Genomic DNA, 15,520 nt, shown 5'->3' with positions numbered 1-15,520 from the left:
TTTATCTTTCAAATGTACATCTAATAGTTTCAAAAACAATACCAATATTATTACCAATAATAATACTACTGAGTGAAATCATCTCTCACTGAGTCAGCCCAGTCAAAATTCTACAATCTAAGGTCAGCTGAAATAATTCTTTTCCATTGTGGTTATGTCACTACTTTGATATACAGCTAAGCTCATTTGTTTTAGTTTTTAATTTTAGGATTTTTAAATTTAATCTTTTTTATTTTATAAAATTCAGAAGTTTTACTCAGAAGTCAATACTATAAAACAAAGTACATTCAAAGCGGTGTCACTTTCATCCTTGTTTCCCCCACCCTGTTTGTTTTCTCCATCCTCCTACATGTAATCATTTTTGTTTTTATTTTATACTTCCAATGTTTCTTTTTTGAAAATTAAACTGTGTGTATTGTATGCACATGGGTGTGTGCTTGCTACTCAGAAGTTAGCATACTATTTAGACCACCCTGCATTTTGCTTTCTTTACTTAACAATATATCCTGGATATCGCTCCATAGCAATACATAGAGATCTTTCCTATTCCTTTCTACAGCTTAAAAGTACTCCATCGTGTGAGTGTCCAGTCTCTACTTATGGGTATCTGTGGTGTTTCCAATTCTTTGCTATTATAAATGGTGTCCCAATGAATACTTTTACACAGATGTACACATGAACCTTTCTTCCCGCCTTACTAAAGTGACATGGGGCCATTTACCCAGGTAACCGCATACAGTAAATTATGAAAACCTCTTGACATCTACTTAATATTAGCCCTTGAGATAACAGTAATTCCTTGGCATCAAAAAATGTCATTGCTGTTCCTGTACTTCATAGAGCTAGCACCATTCTGATTCCTATGGATATTTTCTGGGTATAGTTAGACCAGATATCTTTAACAGCTGGATACTTCTCTCCTATTGGCTCCCTGATCTATGAGAAATAAGAATAGGGGAAATCACAGGAAAGCTATTGAAGCTTATGTTCAGCTTGTACACTTTACCATCATCATCTATTTCTTGCATAATACAATACTAATTTTTAAAAGTTACCTCACTTGATTAATATTAATACTGATTAACATTAAATCCAGTTGAATTTCTCATACACATGAGAAGCTAACCTGGAGGTTAGCTGTGAGTCTAGTTTCAAATCCCAAGTGAATTCTCTGAGGGTCCACATGGCCTGTATGTCCCTAAGGGAAAATTCTGGCTTTCTTCGCAGGTTCCAAATTCCCTTCTCCTACCCTTCCTCTCTTCGGTTCCCAGCAGACTAGCAGGAAAGCTCATCTAGGAGTTCAAGTTGATTGCTTCAGTTCACAAGTTGCAAAGGTCACACATGAGAAAATCCCTTATGTCTTTTTAAAAGTTCAAGCTTCTTAGCAAATGAGTCTAGACTTTAGCTTCAAGCTGTAACTTCTAGGGATATAGATTATTGAACCAGTCCTCTGGGTTCCTTAGTTCAGCCTAAACCAACTGCTCTTTTAATTGTCTAGACATCAGAATCCTTTGTTCAGATAACACTATCGGCAACATATTTAGAGTCACTGAGGAAAATGTGTGAACTCATGATCTTGTACTCACTGACTCACATAAGCTTGAGACACTATGAGAGAAATTAGTACAACCTGTCAAGAACTTGAAATTTTCAAGATATTTCTCTTTTCTTTTCTTCAAAGCCATGATGGGGTAAGAGTTCAAATAAGATTCTGAACACTTTCTCTACAAATAACATGCTTTTTGGAGCCTGAGCTAATGTATTTCTTTTTTTCTCCCCTCTCAGCTGCCTAGAAAGAAAACTATGTCTATTCCCAGAGTTGGGAAGTTATGCTACATCTTTTTCTAATGAATATCACTTGATCTCTGATCTCTTCACCTATTGACTCAAAGCTCCAGGATACTGTTTCCACCAAGAGAAGCCAAGAGCATGAAAATGTTCTACTGAATCCTCTGATGCTTTGTCCCCTCCTAACCTACTCCTTGAGGTACTTCTTTCTTCCCTATACTCCCTTCCTCTCTTCTTGCTTCCTAAGAGACTTAGCTTCCCTTTGAAGACTCGTCTCCTCACTGTTCTCCAGCTAAACACTGCTTCCAGGTCTAGGGACAGCTCTTCTGCAATACGGCTTCATATTATCTCTTCCCTAACATGCTTTGATCCACTCCTCTGAAATGCCCTTCTTCTTCTTCCTCTTTCTGGTATGCATTAATAATTACAGTATGTCAGAAATCTTGTTTCCAGCTCTTTATGTATAAGCTAATTCAGTCCTTCCAAATGTATGATATATATTACTTCCCCCAAGTTTACTCAATCTACATGTGGAAAAATTATGATTTAAAAGAACAAACAATATCACAAAAGTTAAACAGATGGTAAGTGACACAACTGGGTTATACAACACATGTCTGTCTCTAAATTGCAGGATGTTGGCAACATGCCACTGCACTTACTGAACCTCAGGCATAAAGCCTGTGTTTTATCTTGGAGCAGCTGAGAGCAGCCCAGATATGGATATGGTAGGACATTAGGAACACATTTCCCACTCTTCATGCCTTAAACTCTCTCCTCATCAACCACAGTCTTAAATCTGCAATTCAAATAATTGCAGATTTAATTTTGCAGTAAATTTTGCAGTAAAATTAAAAAACAAAAACAAAACAGGAAAAAAATCCTCACCACACTAACTCAGCAACCTAGACTTTGTCCTCTACGGTGCCAGAGACTGAATCTTCTACCTCATCTTAGGCACCTACTGCCACAATAATGCCCATCACTTTGTCATCAGGAGTATTTATACTTACAAAATCTGAATTTCAAGCATCCCTCTATCTAACGACTATCTCCAAATCTTAAAATTTGCTTAACCTAGTGTTCCTACATAAGCAATTCTTCAAACCCAAACCAGTGACTATATGACTTTTGCCCTAGCCATAATCCTCTGCTTGGCCACCCATTTAATTCCTTGCACAGCCTTGTTTCTGTGATTCATTCACTTTGTAAGCATGCTTTTCTTCCCTACCTCTTTTTTTTTTCTTTATCACTGCATGTGCCTGGAAAAAAACAAACCCCATTTAAAGCCAGATATCCGCCTGCTCCACACATGTGCTTAAGCAGCTAAATACTACTGTGACAACCACACACTTGTCCAAATTGGTCCCAGAATCTCAAATAGGCAAATATATCACCAGTTAATCCTACTGTAAATTAGTTTTCCACTTGGTATACCTGAGTTTTGTATTCTTGGTTCATCAAAATCCCTCATCGCCACTTCGCTAAAACCACACAACATACGTACGCACACAGATAGAGAGATAGATAGATAGATAGATAGATAGATAGATAGATAGATAGGTAGGTAGGTAGGTAGGTAGGTAGGTAGACAGATAGATAGGCAAACTCTGTTCATGGTCTCATCTCACAGTTCTTCAAAAACTTTGCAGCAATCAGAAAGTCTCTCATATCTCAGCCATAAAATCCTCCAAGCTAGCTGCCTCAGTCCCCACTCTCTATAACTTCCCTCCTATTTACAAAAGATAAAGAGCCTCTCCTCCTGTCTATGGACAAAACTCCACCTGTGCTGTCTGGATCTCATTCCTTTTCCCTTTCTCAAGGACTACACTTCTGCTCTTTACCTCTTACTCTGCTGCATCAATAAATTCTCTATTTCCACTGACTATACAAAATGTTCTTTGTATTAATACCCATCTTAAAAATAAAAGAAACCTCTAGAGACATAAGATGAGGGTCTACAAATTTACATAGGGAGTTGATAGAGGGGTGGTAGAATGCCATCCAGCAATATCAAAGTTATCATGATGATTAGGAAATGAGTTTAGGAATATGTGAACATGGTTTTCAGTACAGTTGTGAAATGATGTATATGAACAAGAGGGCTAAGTCAGTGGGGTAATTGGGAGGCGCAAAAGGAGTTTTAATGTCTCTCTCTCTTGGATTCCTAGGGTAAATCTTTTTATCACTGGGAAACCACAGCATGTTCAGTGGGTTTATCCTCCTTGGGTTTTCTGTTGACCCTCAGACCCAGATTCTGCTCTTCATGTTGTTTCTGATGATTTACCTCCTGACCCTGTTGGGGAACCTGGTAATGCTGCTGGTTATCAGAGTTGATCCCCACCTCCACACGCCCATGTACTTCTTTTTGGGACAGTTCTCCTTTCTGGACATCTGCCATTCATCTGTCACACTCCCCAAGATGCTGGAGAATCTACTTTCTGAAAGTAAAACCATCTTTGTAGAGAGCTGCCTGGCTCAGGCCTTCTTTGTGTTTGCCACCGGGGGGCACTGAGGCACGTCTGCTGGCTGTGATGGCCTATGACCGCTATGTAGCCATCAGCTCCCCTCTGCTCTATGGCCAGGTGATGAACAACCAGCTCTGTACTGGGCTGGTGTGGGGCTCCTGGGGCCTGGCCTTTGTTGATGCTGTCATCAACATCCTTCTGGCTGTCAATTTAGTCTATTGTGAGGACCAAACTATTCCCCACTTCAGCTGCGAGCTGTCTTCTCTCTTCCATCTTTCTTGCTCTGATACCTCCACCAATTTCACACTCTTGCTCTGCTCTTCTGTCTTCCGTTACTTTGGAACCTTAATTTTAATCTTCTTCTCTTATATCTGCATTGTCTCCACCATCCTGAGCATCAGCTCCACCTCAGGCAGAAGCAAGGCCTTCTCTACCTGCTCCTCCCACCTCACTGCAGTGATCCTGTTCTATGGCTCAGGTTTCCTCAGTTATCTCTTTGCCAACCTCAGGTTCCTCCTGGAGATGATCTTCCCTTTACAATACAGTGTGATCACTCCCATGCTGAATCCCCTCATCTATAGCCTTTAGAACAAGGAGGTGAAGGCAGCTATGGGAAGAATGTTAAGAAGATATGTTAACTTTTTCACATAGAGGACCAGAGGAACAGGACCATGGAGAAGCTAAACTACTCTGTAACAAAATACGTAACTGGAAATTAAGTTTTTTTTAGCCTTCTTAGAAACATCTTTATTAGAAGTGTTCTTAAATCCTTCAATACATGAGGATTGTATTGAAGGATGACTTCCATTCACTGATATAATACTGGTCTGATCACAGCTTGCAAGTAGTGTTCTTAGAAACAAGGGATTATTTCTTGATTGACCATCATGCCAGATGTTAAAAGATATATATATGTCAGAATCTTAATACATGCTTAAGAAGGCAGCAAGCTCTATTCATAGGATGATTAATGGTCAGCCCTCTTCAGAGGATGAGAAGTGGGTCAGGTAATTTTACAACATATTGTTTATATATTTGTGTTGTAGAAAACACCTGTTACTTTTGCCTACCCAGCATGATTTTATCCTTCCTACTTTAACTGCACACCACTCTTGCTTAGGGAAATTAACACTTCCCCTTCTGTGTAGACCAGTGGGATTCCCCATGGTGCCCCGTGTCCCCACGCTCACCACAAGGAGATCATGTGACCCACGAAACGCCAATCATTCTACACCTGCCTCCTAACAAGAGACTGCCCAGGCTCTCCTGCTACTGAGGTCTCCAGTGATTCCATGCCCAGTGGGCTTCCTCCCAGGAGGTTTTTCAATAAGCAAAATAACAATAGCAAACTTTTAATAAAGACTCTTATCTTAAGTGTTTTACACATATAATCCTCTTTATCTCAACAACCTTGTATGAACTAAGTACTATTACTCCTGTTTTACAAATAAATAACTGAGAACCAGAAAAGTTGCCTACAGGTGAAGGGAACTGGAATTTCAAACCAGTAGGTCTGAATCCAGAGTCCATTTTCACAAACCCTTTCTTGCGTCTGGTACTTTGCAGAACATCCTTTTCTTTATTAGTGTGAACCAAATTCTAATTATGTTGGTTGGAAACAAAGAAGTCAAACTGGTACTCAAATTGGCACTAAAACTTGAATTATGTCCTTCACTTGACCCCCAGTGGGATTATTTTTGATTAATTAATATACAAGGAGGTACAAAAGATAGCAAATCTTCTATTTATATTCTCTGATGGGAACATATACATCACGCTATACTATAATGGCAAATGTATACTTACCACCTGTGATTACCTAAAATCATGCACCCACCGAGAATGAAACTATAGTGATTAAGAAGCTGCTGCTGTCATTCGATATGGTGGGGATAAAAATATTAAGAACGAAGGATAATTTCAAGCAAGACAAGTTCAAATCTGGAAATTTTGACCTTACTGCTTGCGGCTCAGAGACGACCTAAAGCCAAAGTCAGAGGTTGATTCTCTGGCTTGCTGAATTACAACCCTGTGAGAATGAACTATAATATTGGGCTGCATATAGAACTGATCAAGAGTTGAACACTTATACCTGGGAGGATTTGAGGACAGCATACCGAACCTCCAAACCACTCAAAACTACCTCCACAGTGCTCTCCTCACCCAAGCTCTTCCTTTCCTGTTGGAAAAAACACAAAATTCTTCTCATGCTCATCCCTTCCTGTTACTCTATTAGTTTCCAGCACTCAAAATTAACATGACTTGGGCTGAAATGAAGAATCAGAAAAGATAATTAGGGGATTTGAATTTAAAATAACAATAATAACCCACTAATTTCTATTTCAAAAATATGGAGATAATTTGTGAAAAATTATTTTAAGTATGTTCGGCCAAGGAGTGTGGACTTGACATTTTAAAATTAATTTTTATATCTTTATATACATAAAGACACATATATAATTTTATGAGATCATTTCATGTATAGTGCTTCATGGTAGTCCAGTCTTATTTTTTCCTTTTTTACTTACCTCCCTTTTCCCTAATTTCTATTCTCCCTCCAACTACATCACCTCCTTTTCCATGAACCCATGTTAACTAAAAGTATTTTCCTTCATAATTTTCTCCATGCTCATATAATCATATATAAGTGCTCATATATACATATACACATATATTCATTTCTACATACACATTCATTTTTACATATACATGGCTTCTCTGTTTTTTAAACTCCCTTTAAATATGTAGGTTTTATCTTGTTTTTCTCATTCAGCAATACCAGGGGCATATTAATCTAGGTCAAATGGTTTAGTTCTAATTTAGTCTTTCAAATCGTAGCCTAATATTCCATGGTAAGGATATGCTATAATTGATACAACTATCTTTTAGTTGGGCATTACCTTTGCTTCCAGATTTTTGTCATAATGAGTAATAGTTCAATAAACATATTTGTATATAAATCCTTAAACTTTGGATGCTTTTATTTATATGGGGGTGATTCTCAGGAATGAGATTCTAAAATCAATGTGGATACATATTTTAATTTGAATATATGTTGCTAGATTGCCTTCTGGAATGTTCACACATTCTAAGTAGTGAATAGGTGTAGTTTTCCCCTACATACTCTCCAGATACAGTTGTTACAGATCATTTAAAACTTATGAAAAAGAATATATATATATATATATATATATATATATATATATATATATGTATATAACTGAGTCACTTTGCTGTACAGTAGTAATTAACACAATGTTTTAAATCAACTATACTTCAATTAAAAAAAAATGAAAAAACATTAAAAAAACACTTTCTGCCTTCTGGTGGGTACAAAGTGGTGTCTTTGTTTAGCTTATTCTACATTTTCCTTACTACTGGTGAGCGTTACTGATTTTTCCTGTGTTTGTTAACCATTTGGATTTACTCTCCTGTAAGTTTCTCATTCATATCTTTTGCCTATTTCTCTTTTGTGTTTGTCTTTTTCTTGTCCATTAGTGCCATTTTATAATTAGCAATATTAATAGTAGTTTGTAATCTATATTGCAAATATTGATAATCTATTATCTGTCTATTTATTTTGTCATATAAAAGTTTAACTATTTACATAGTCAAATATGTATGCCTTTTACCTGATAGCATGTAGCTGTCCTGTTTTATTTAAGAATTTCTCTAACTACTCAACTGTACATATTATCTCTTAACTTTCCTTGGTTTATATTACATTAAACTACTTAATCATTTGGAATTTACTTACGGGTGTAATATGGATGTCTAGATGTATTGTTTTTTTTAATTTATTTATTTTTGGTCTTCGTTGCTGCACTTGGGATTTCTCTAGTTGTGGCAAGTGGGGGCTACTCTTCATTGTGGTGCACAGGCTTCTCGCTGCGGTGGCTTCTCTTGTGGTGGAGCACAGGTTCTAGGCACGCAGGCTTCAGTAGTTGTGGCATGCGGGCTCAGTAGTTGTGGCTCGCGGGCTTAGTTGCTCCGTGGCGTGTGGGATCTTCCCAGACCAAGGATTGAACCTGTGTCCCCTGCATTGGCAGGCAGATTCTTAACCACTGTGCCACCACGGAAGTCCCTAGATGTATTGTTTTATGAATTTAAAGCCACTTAGAGAACAATATTTATTAAATATTACTTTCTTTCCCACTGAATAGAAATAATGTATGCTATACATTAAATTCTGTGATATATATCTGAGGTTTCTTTGCTGAGTCAATCATCTATTTGTCTTTTCCAATTATAATTTTACATTGATTAATCTGAAATATCATAGGCTGTTTCATACATCCCTCATTTATCTTTTATTAACAGCTTTATCAAAGTATACTATATGTACTATAAAATTAATATATAAAATTTTATGTACTGTAAAATTCACTCTTTTTAAGTGTGAATTCCATGATTTTAGTACATCTGCAGAGTTGTGCAACCATCACCACAGTTCAATTTTAGAATGTTTTTATATCCCCCAAAGATCCCTTGTACTCATTTGCAGTCACTCCTTGTTTTCATCCTCAGACCCAGGCACCCCCAGACACAGATTTGCTTCTTCTGGACATTTCACTTAAATGGAACTATACAATATGTGCTCTTTTGTGTCTAGCTTCTTTTACTTAGAATCTCTTTTTTTTGTTTGTTTTGTTTTGTTTTGCTTGTTTGTTTTCATCAACATATTCTTTTTTATTGAAGTATAGTTTATTTACCATATTATATTAGTTTTAGTTGTAAAACATAGTGATTTGATATTTTTATAGATTATACCCCATGTAAAGTTATTATAAAATATTGAACATAGTCCCTGTACTATATTATATCCTTGTATCTTATTTACTTTATACCTAGTAGTTTGTACCTCTTAACCCCTTCCACTATACTGCCCATCCTCCCACCCTTCTCCCCACTTGTGACCACTAGTTTGTTCTCTAATATCTATGAGTCTGTTTGTGATTTGTTATATTCATTTGTTTGTTTTATTTTTTAGTTCCACATATAAGTGAAAACACACAGTATTTGTCCTTCTCTGTGTGACTTACTTCACTAAGTATAATACCCTCCAGGTTTATCCATGTTGTTGCAAATAGCAAAAGTTCATTCTTTTTATGGATGAGTAATATTCCATTATGTGTATGTGTGAATATATATATATATAATCTTTTCGATTAGTGTTTTCATTTACTTTGGATATATACCAAGGAGTGGAATTGCCGGATCATATGGTAGTTCTCTTTCTAATTTTTTGAGGAACCTCAATACTGTTTTCCACAGTGGCTATACCACTATACATTCCTACCAACAATGAAATAGGGTTCCCTTTACTCCACATCCTCCCCAACATTTATTACTTCTTGTCTTTTTGATGATAGCCATTCTCACATATATGAGGTAATATCTCATCGTGGTTTTGATTTGCATTTCCCTGATGATTAGTGTTGTTGAGCATCGTTTCCTGTGTCTGTTGGCCATCTGTATATCTTCTTTGGACAAATGTCTGTTCAGGTTGTCTGCCCATTTTTTAAAAGGGTTGTGTTTTGTTTTGTTTTGTTTTGATACTGAGTTCTGTAAGGTCTTTATATATTTTGGATATTAACCCCCTTATCAGAGATATCATTTGCAAATATCTTCTCCAATTAAATGGGTTGTTTTTCATTATTATTGATGGTTTCCTATGCTGTGCAAAAGCTTGTAAGTTTAATTAGGTCCTGTTTGTTTATTTTTTGCTTTTGTCTCCCTTGCCTGAGGAGAAAGATACAAAAAACATTATTGCCAAAACTGATGTCAAAGAGTGTACTGCCTATGTTTTCTTCAAGGAGATTTAGGGTTCTGGTCCTACATATAGGTCTTTAGTACATTTTGAGTTTATTTTTGTTTATGGTGTGAGAAAATGTTCTAATCTGACTCATTTACATGTAGCCGTCCAGGTTTCCTACCACCACTTATTGAAGAGACTGTCTTTTCTCCATTGTATATTCTTTCCTCCTTTGTTGTAGATTATGACATCTATACAAAGATTAACTGACCATAAGTGCATGGGTTTATTTCTGGGCTCTCTATTCTGTTCCATTGACCTATGTGTCTTTATGCCAGTACCACACTGTTTTGATGATTGTAGTTTTGTAGTATAGTATGAAGTCAGGGTGCGTGATGCCTCCAGTTTTTTTCTTCTTTCTCAAGATTATTTTGGCTATTTGGGGTCTTTTGTGTTTCCATACAAATTTTAATATTATTTGCTCTAGTTCTGTGAAAAATGTTCTTGGTATTTGATAGGGATTGCATTGAATCTGTAGATTTCCTTGGTTAGTATGGTCATTTTAAGAATATTAATTCTTCTAACATATTAACATGGTATATCTTTCCATCTGTTAATGTCATCTTCTATTTCTTTCATCAGTGTCTTATAGTTTTCCAAGTATAGGTCTTTTATCTTTTTAGGTAGGTTTATTACTAGGTATTTTATTCTTCAAGAAAAGCAAGATTTTTTCTTGTTTCTGGAGATATGACCATAACACTGTAAATTTCCATCTTCAAACCGCTTTTGCTGCATCCCATAGATTTTGGAAAGTTGTGTTTTAATTTCATTTGTCTCAAGATATTTTCTGATTTCCTCTTTGGTTTTTTCTTTGACCCATTTTTTTTTAATCTCCACTTTTTTGTGTTTTTTACATTTTTCTTCCTGTAATTGATTTCTAGTTTCATACCCTTTTGGTTGGAAAAGATGCTTGCATACTTTCTACTCTCTTAAGTTTGTTGAGACTCGTTTTTTTGCCTATCATGTGATCTATGCTGCAGGGCATTCCATGTGCACTTGAAAAGAATGTGTATTCTGGTGTTTTTGGATGGAATGTCCTGTAGACACCTATTAAGTCCAACTGGACTAATGTGTCATTTAAGATCATTGTTTCCTTATTGATTTTCTGTCTGGGTGATATGTCCATTGATGTAAGTGGGGTTTTAAAGTTCCCTACTGTTATTGTATTGTTGTCAATTTATCCCTGTCTGTTAATATTTGCTTTATATTTTAGGTGCTCCTATATCAGGTATGTATATGTTTACAAACGTTATAGAATCTTCCTGTATTGATCCCTATATCATTATATAATACCCTTATTTGTATCTTATTATAGACTTTAAGTCTAATTTTTTTCTAATGTGAGTATTGCTACCCCAGCTTTCTTTTCATTTCCATTTACACTGAATATCTTTTTCTATCCCCTCACTCCCAGTCCATGTGTGTGTTTAGCTCTGAACTGAATCTCTGTAGGCAGCATGTAGATGGGTCTCGTTTTTTTTTTTTTTTTTTATGATTGAAGCATTAGTCCTTTGACATTTAAAGTGATTATTGATAGGTATATAGTTATTGCCAATTTGTTACTTTTTTTCTGGTGGTTTTTGTAGTTCTTCTCTTTTCGACTTTTAGTCTCTTTGTGGCTTGATGGTTTTCTTTTTTATTTTAATTTTATTGTAGTATAGTTGATTTACAATGTTTTGTTAGTTTCAGGTGTACAGCAAAGTGATTCAGTTATACATATACATATATTCATTCCTTTTTAGATTCTTTTCTCATATAGGTTATCACAGAATATTGAGTGGAGTTCCCTGTGCTATGCAGTAGGTCCTTGTTGGTTACCTATCTTATATATGTTAGTGTTTGTGTGTTCATCCCAGGCTCCTAATTTATCCCTCCCCCTGACACTTACCCTTTGGTAACCATAAGTTTGTTTTTCATATCTGTAAATCTGTTCCTCCTTTGTAAATAAGTTCATTTGTATCATTTTTAATGTAGATTTCACAAATGAGTGATATCATATGATATTTGTCTTTGTAGTATGATAATCTTTAGGTCCATCCATGTTGCTGCAAATGGCATTACTTCATTCTTTTTTATGGCAGAGTAATATTCTATTATATATATGTATCACATCTTCTTGATCCATTCCTCTGTCAATGGATATTTAGGTTACTTCCATGTCTTGGTCATTGTAAATAGTGCTGCAATGAACATTGGGGTACGTGTGTCTTTTCAGATTATGGTTTTCTCTGGATATGCACAGGAGTGGGATTGCTGAATCATATGGTAGTTCTATTTTTGGTATTTTAAGGAAGTTCCATACTGTTCTCCATAGTGGTTGTACCAATTTACATTCCCACCAACGTTGTAGGAGGGTTCCCTTTTCTCCACACCCTCTCCAGCATGTGTTGTTTGTAGACTTTTTGCTGACGGCCATTCTGACCAATGTGAGGTGATACCTCATTGTGGTTTCGATTTGCACTTCTCTGATAAGTAGTGATGTTGAGCATCTTTCCATGTGCTTTTTGGCCATCTTTATGTCTTCTTTGGAGAAATGTCTATTTATATCTTCTGCCCATTTTTTGATTGGGTTCTCTGTTTTTTTGACATAGAGGTGCATGTGCTGTTTTTATATTTTGGAGATTAACCCCTTGTCAGTCTCTTTGTTTGCGGATATTTTCTCCCATACCGTGTGTTGTCTTTTTGTTTTGCTGATGGTTTCCTTTGCTGTGCAGAAGCTTTTTTAAGTTTAAGTAGGTCCCATTTGTTTATTTTTGTTTTTATTTTCATTACACTAGGAGGTGAGTCAAAAAAGACATTGCAGCAATTTATGTCACAGAGTGTTCTGCCTATGTTTTCCTCTAAGAGGTTTATAGTGTCTGGCCTTACATTTAGGTCTTTGATCTATTTTGAGTTTATTTTTGTTTATGGTGTTAGAGAATGATCTAATTTCATTCTTTTACATGTAGCTGTCCAGTTTTCCCATCACCACTTATTGAAGAGATTGTCTCTTCTCCATTGTTTTTTCTTGCCTCCTTTGTCATAGATTAATTGACCATAGGTTTGTGGGTTTATTTCTGGGCTTTCTATCCTGTTCCATTGGTCTGTACTTCTGTTTTTGTACCAGTACAATACTGTTTTAATTACTGTAGCTTTGTCATATAGTCTGAAGTCAGGGAGTCTGATTCCTCCAGCTCCGTTTTTCTTTCTCAAGATTGCTTTGGCTATTTGTGGTATTTGTATTTCCATATAAATTAAAAAATTTTTTGTTCTAGTTGTGTGAAAAATGCCTTTGGTAATTTGGAAGGGATTACATTGAATCTGTAGATTGCCTTGGGTAGTATAGTCATTTTGACAATATTGATTCTTCTAATCCAAAAACATGGTATATCTTTCTATTTGTTTGTGTCATCTTTGCTTTCTTTCGACAGCGTCTTATCGTTTTCAGAGTACAGGTCTTTTGTCTCCTTGTGTGGTTTATTCCTAGGTATTTTATTCTTTTTGATGTGATGGTAAATGAGATTGTTTCCTTAATTTCTCTTTCTGATCTTTTGTTGTTAGTGTATAGGAATGCAAGAGATTTCTGTGTATTAATTTTGTATCCTGCAACTTTGCTGAATTCATTGGTGAACTCTAGTAGTTATCCGGTAGCATCTTTAGGATTTTCTATGTATAGTATCATGTCATTTGCAAACAGTGACAGTTTTACTTCTTTTCCACTTTGGATTCCTTTTATTTCTTTTTATTCTCTGATTTCTGTGGCTAGGGCTCCCAAAAATATGTTGAATAAGAGTGGCAACAATGGTATCCTTGCCTTGTTCAGATCTTAGAGGGAATGCTTTCAGCTTTTCACTGTTGAGAATGATGTTAGCTATGGATTTGTCATATATGGCCTTTATTATGTTGAGGTAGATTCCCTCTATGCTCACTTTCTGGAGAGTTTTTATCATAAATGGGTGTTGATTTTTGTCAAAAGCTTTTTCTGCATCTGTTGAGATGATCATATGGTTTTTATTCTTCAGTTTGTTAATGTGGTGTATCACACTGGCTTATTTGTGGATATTGAAGAATCCTTGCATCCCTGGGATAAATCCCACTTGATCATGATGTATGATCCTTTTAATGTATTGTTAGATTCTGTTTACTAGTATTTTGTGGAAGAATTGTGTGTCTATGTTCATCAGTAATATTGGTCAGTAATCTTTTTTTGTGGTATCTTTGTCTGGTTTTGGCATCAGGGTGATGCTGGCATCATAGAATGAGTTCAGAAGTGTTCCTTCCTCTGCAATGTTTTGGAAGAGTTTCAGAAGGGTAGGTTTTAACTCTTCTCTAAATGTTTGATAGAATTCATATGTGAAGGCATCTGGTCCTGGACTTTTGTTTGTTGGAAATTTTTTTTTTTTTAATTTTTAATTTTTAATTTTTTTTAATTTATTTTTTAAACATCTTTATTGGAGTATAATTGCTTTACAATGGTGTGTTAGTTTCTGCTTTATAATGAAGTGAATCAGTTATACATACACATATGTTCCCATATCTCTTCCCTCTTGCGTCTCCCTCCCTCCCACCCTCCCTATCCCACCCCTCTAGGTGGTCACAAACCACCGAGCTGATCTCCCTGTGCTATGCGGCTGCTTCCCACTAGCTATCTATTTTACATTTGTTAGTGTATATATGTCCATGCCACTCTCTCACTTTGTCACAGCTTACCCTTCCCCCTCCCCATATCCTCAAGTCCATTCTCTAGTACGTCTGTGTCTTTATTGCCGTCTTACCCCTAGGTTCTTCATGACCTTTTTTTTTTTTTTCTTAGATTCCATATATATGTGTTAGCATACTGTATTTGTTTTTCTCTTTCTGACTTACTTCACTCTGTATGACAGACTGTCGGTCCATCCACCTCACTACAAATATCTCAATTTCGTTTCTTTTTATGGCTGAGTAATATTCCATTGTATATATGTGCCACATCTTCTTTATCCATTCATCCGATGATGGACACTTAGGTTGCTTTCATGTCCTGGCTATTGTAAATAGAGCTGCAATGAACATTTTGGTACATGACTCTTTGAATTATGGTTTTCTCAGGGTATATGCCCAGTAGTGGGATTGCTGGGTTGTATGGTAGTTCTATTTTTAGTTTTTTAAGGAACCTCCATACTGTTCTCCATGGTGGCTGTATCAATTTACATTCCCACCAACAGTGCAAGAGGGTTCCCTTTTCTCCACACCCTCTCCAGCATTTATTGTTTGCAGATTTTCTGGACCTTTTTTTTTTTTTTTTTCACACACACACACACTGTATTTTATTTTTACAAGAGATAAATAGACTGACACCAAGCATTGTACATGGATGACCACAACAAAAGCAACAATGATTGTAATTACCAAACATGAAACACACTCATACTATGTCATAATATTGACATTCAGTCCAGTAATCCTCCACTGTAACAGCTCCTTTACTTTG

The 15,520-nt window shown here is 36.1% G+C and overlaps 1 pseudogene across 1 annotated transcript; it reads left to right on the top strand.

Annotated features, from left to right (window-relative positions):
* Positions 1-518: 518 nt before the first annotated feature.
* LOC309610080 (olfactory receptor 8S1-like) lies at positions 519-15,296 on the top strand (annotated as a pseudogene). The gene has a single exon. The product of its transcript is annotated as an olfactory receptor 8S1-like (transcript).
* The last annotated feature ends 224 nt before the right edge of the window (positions 15,297-15,520 follow it).

This window comes from Balaenoptera borealis, assembly GCF_965194805.1.
Source record: "Balaenoptera borealis genome assembly, chromosome: 13".
NCBI classification, from domain to species: Eukaryota; Metazoa; Chordata; class Mammalia; order Artiodactyla; family Balaenopteridae; genus Balaenoptera; species Balaenoptera borealis.
The sequence above is the reverse complement of the archived record's forward strand: the minus strand, read 5'-3'. Positions and strand labels throughout refer to the sequence as shown.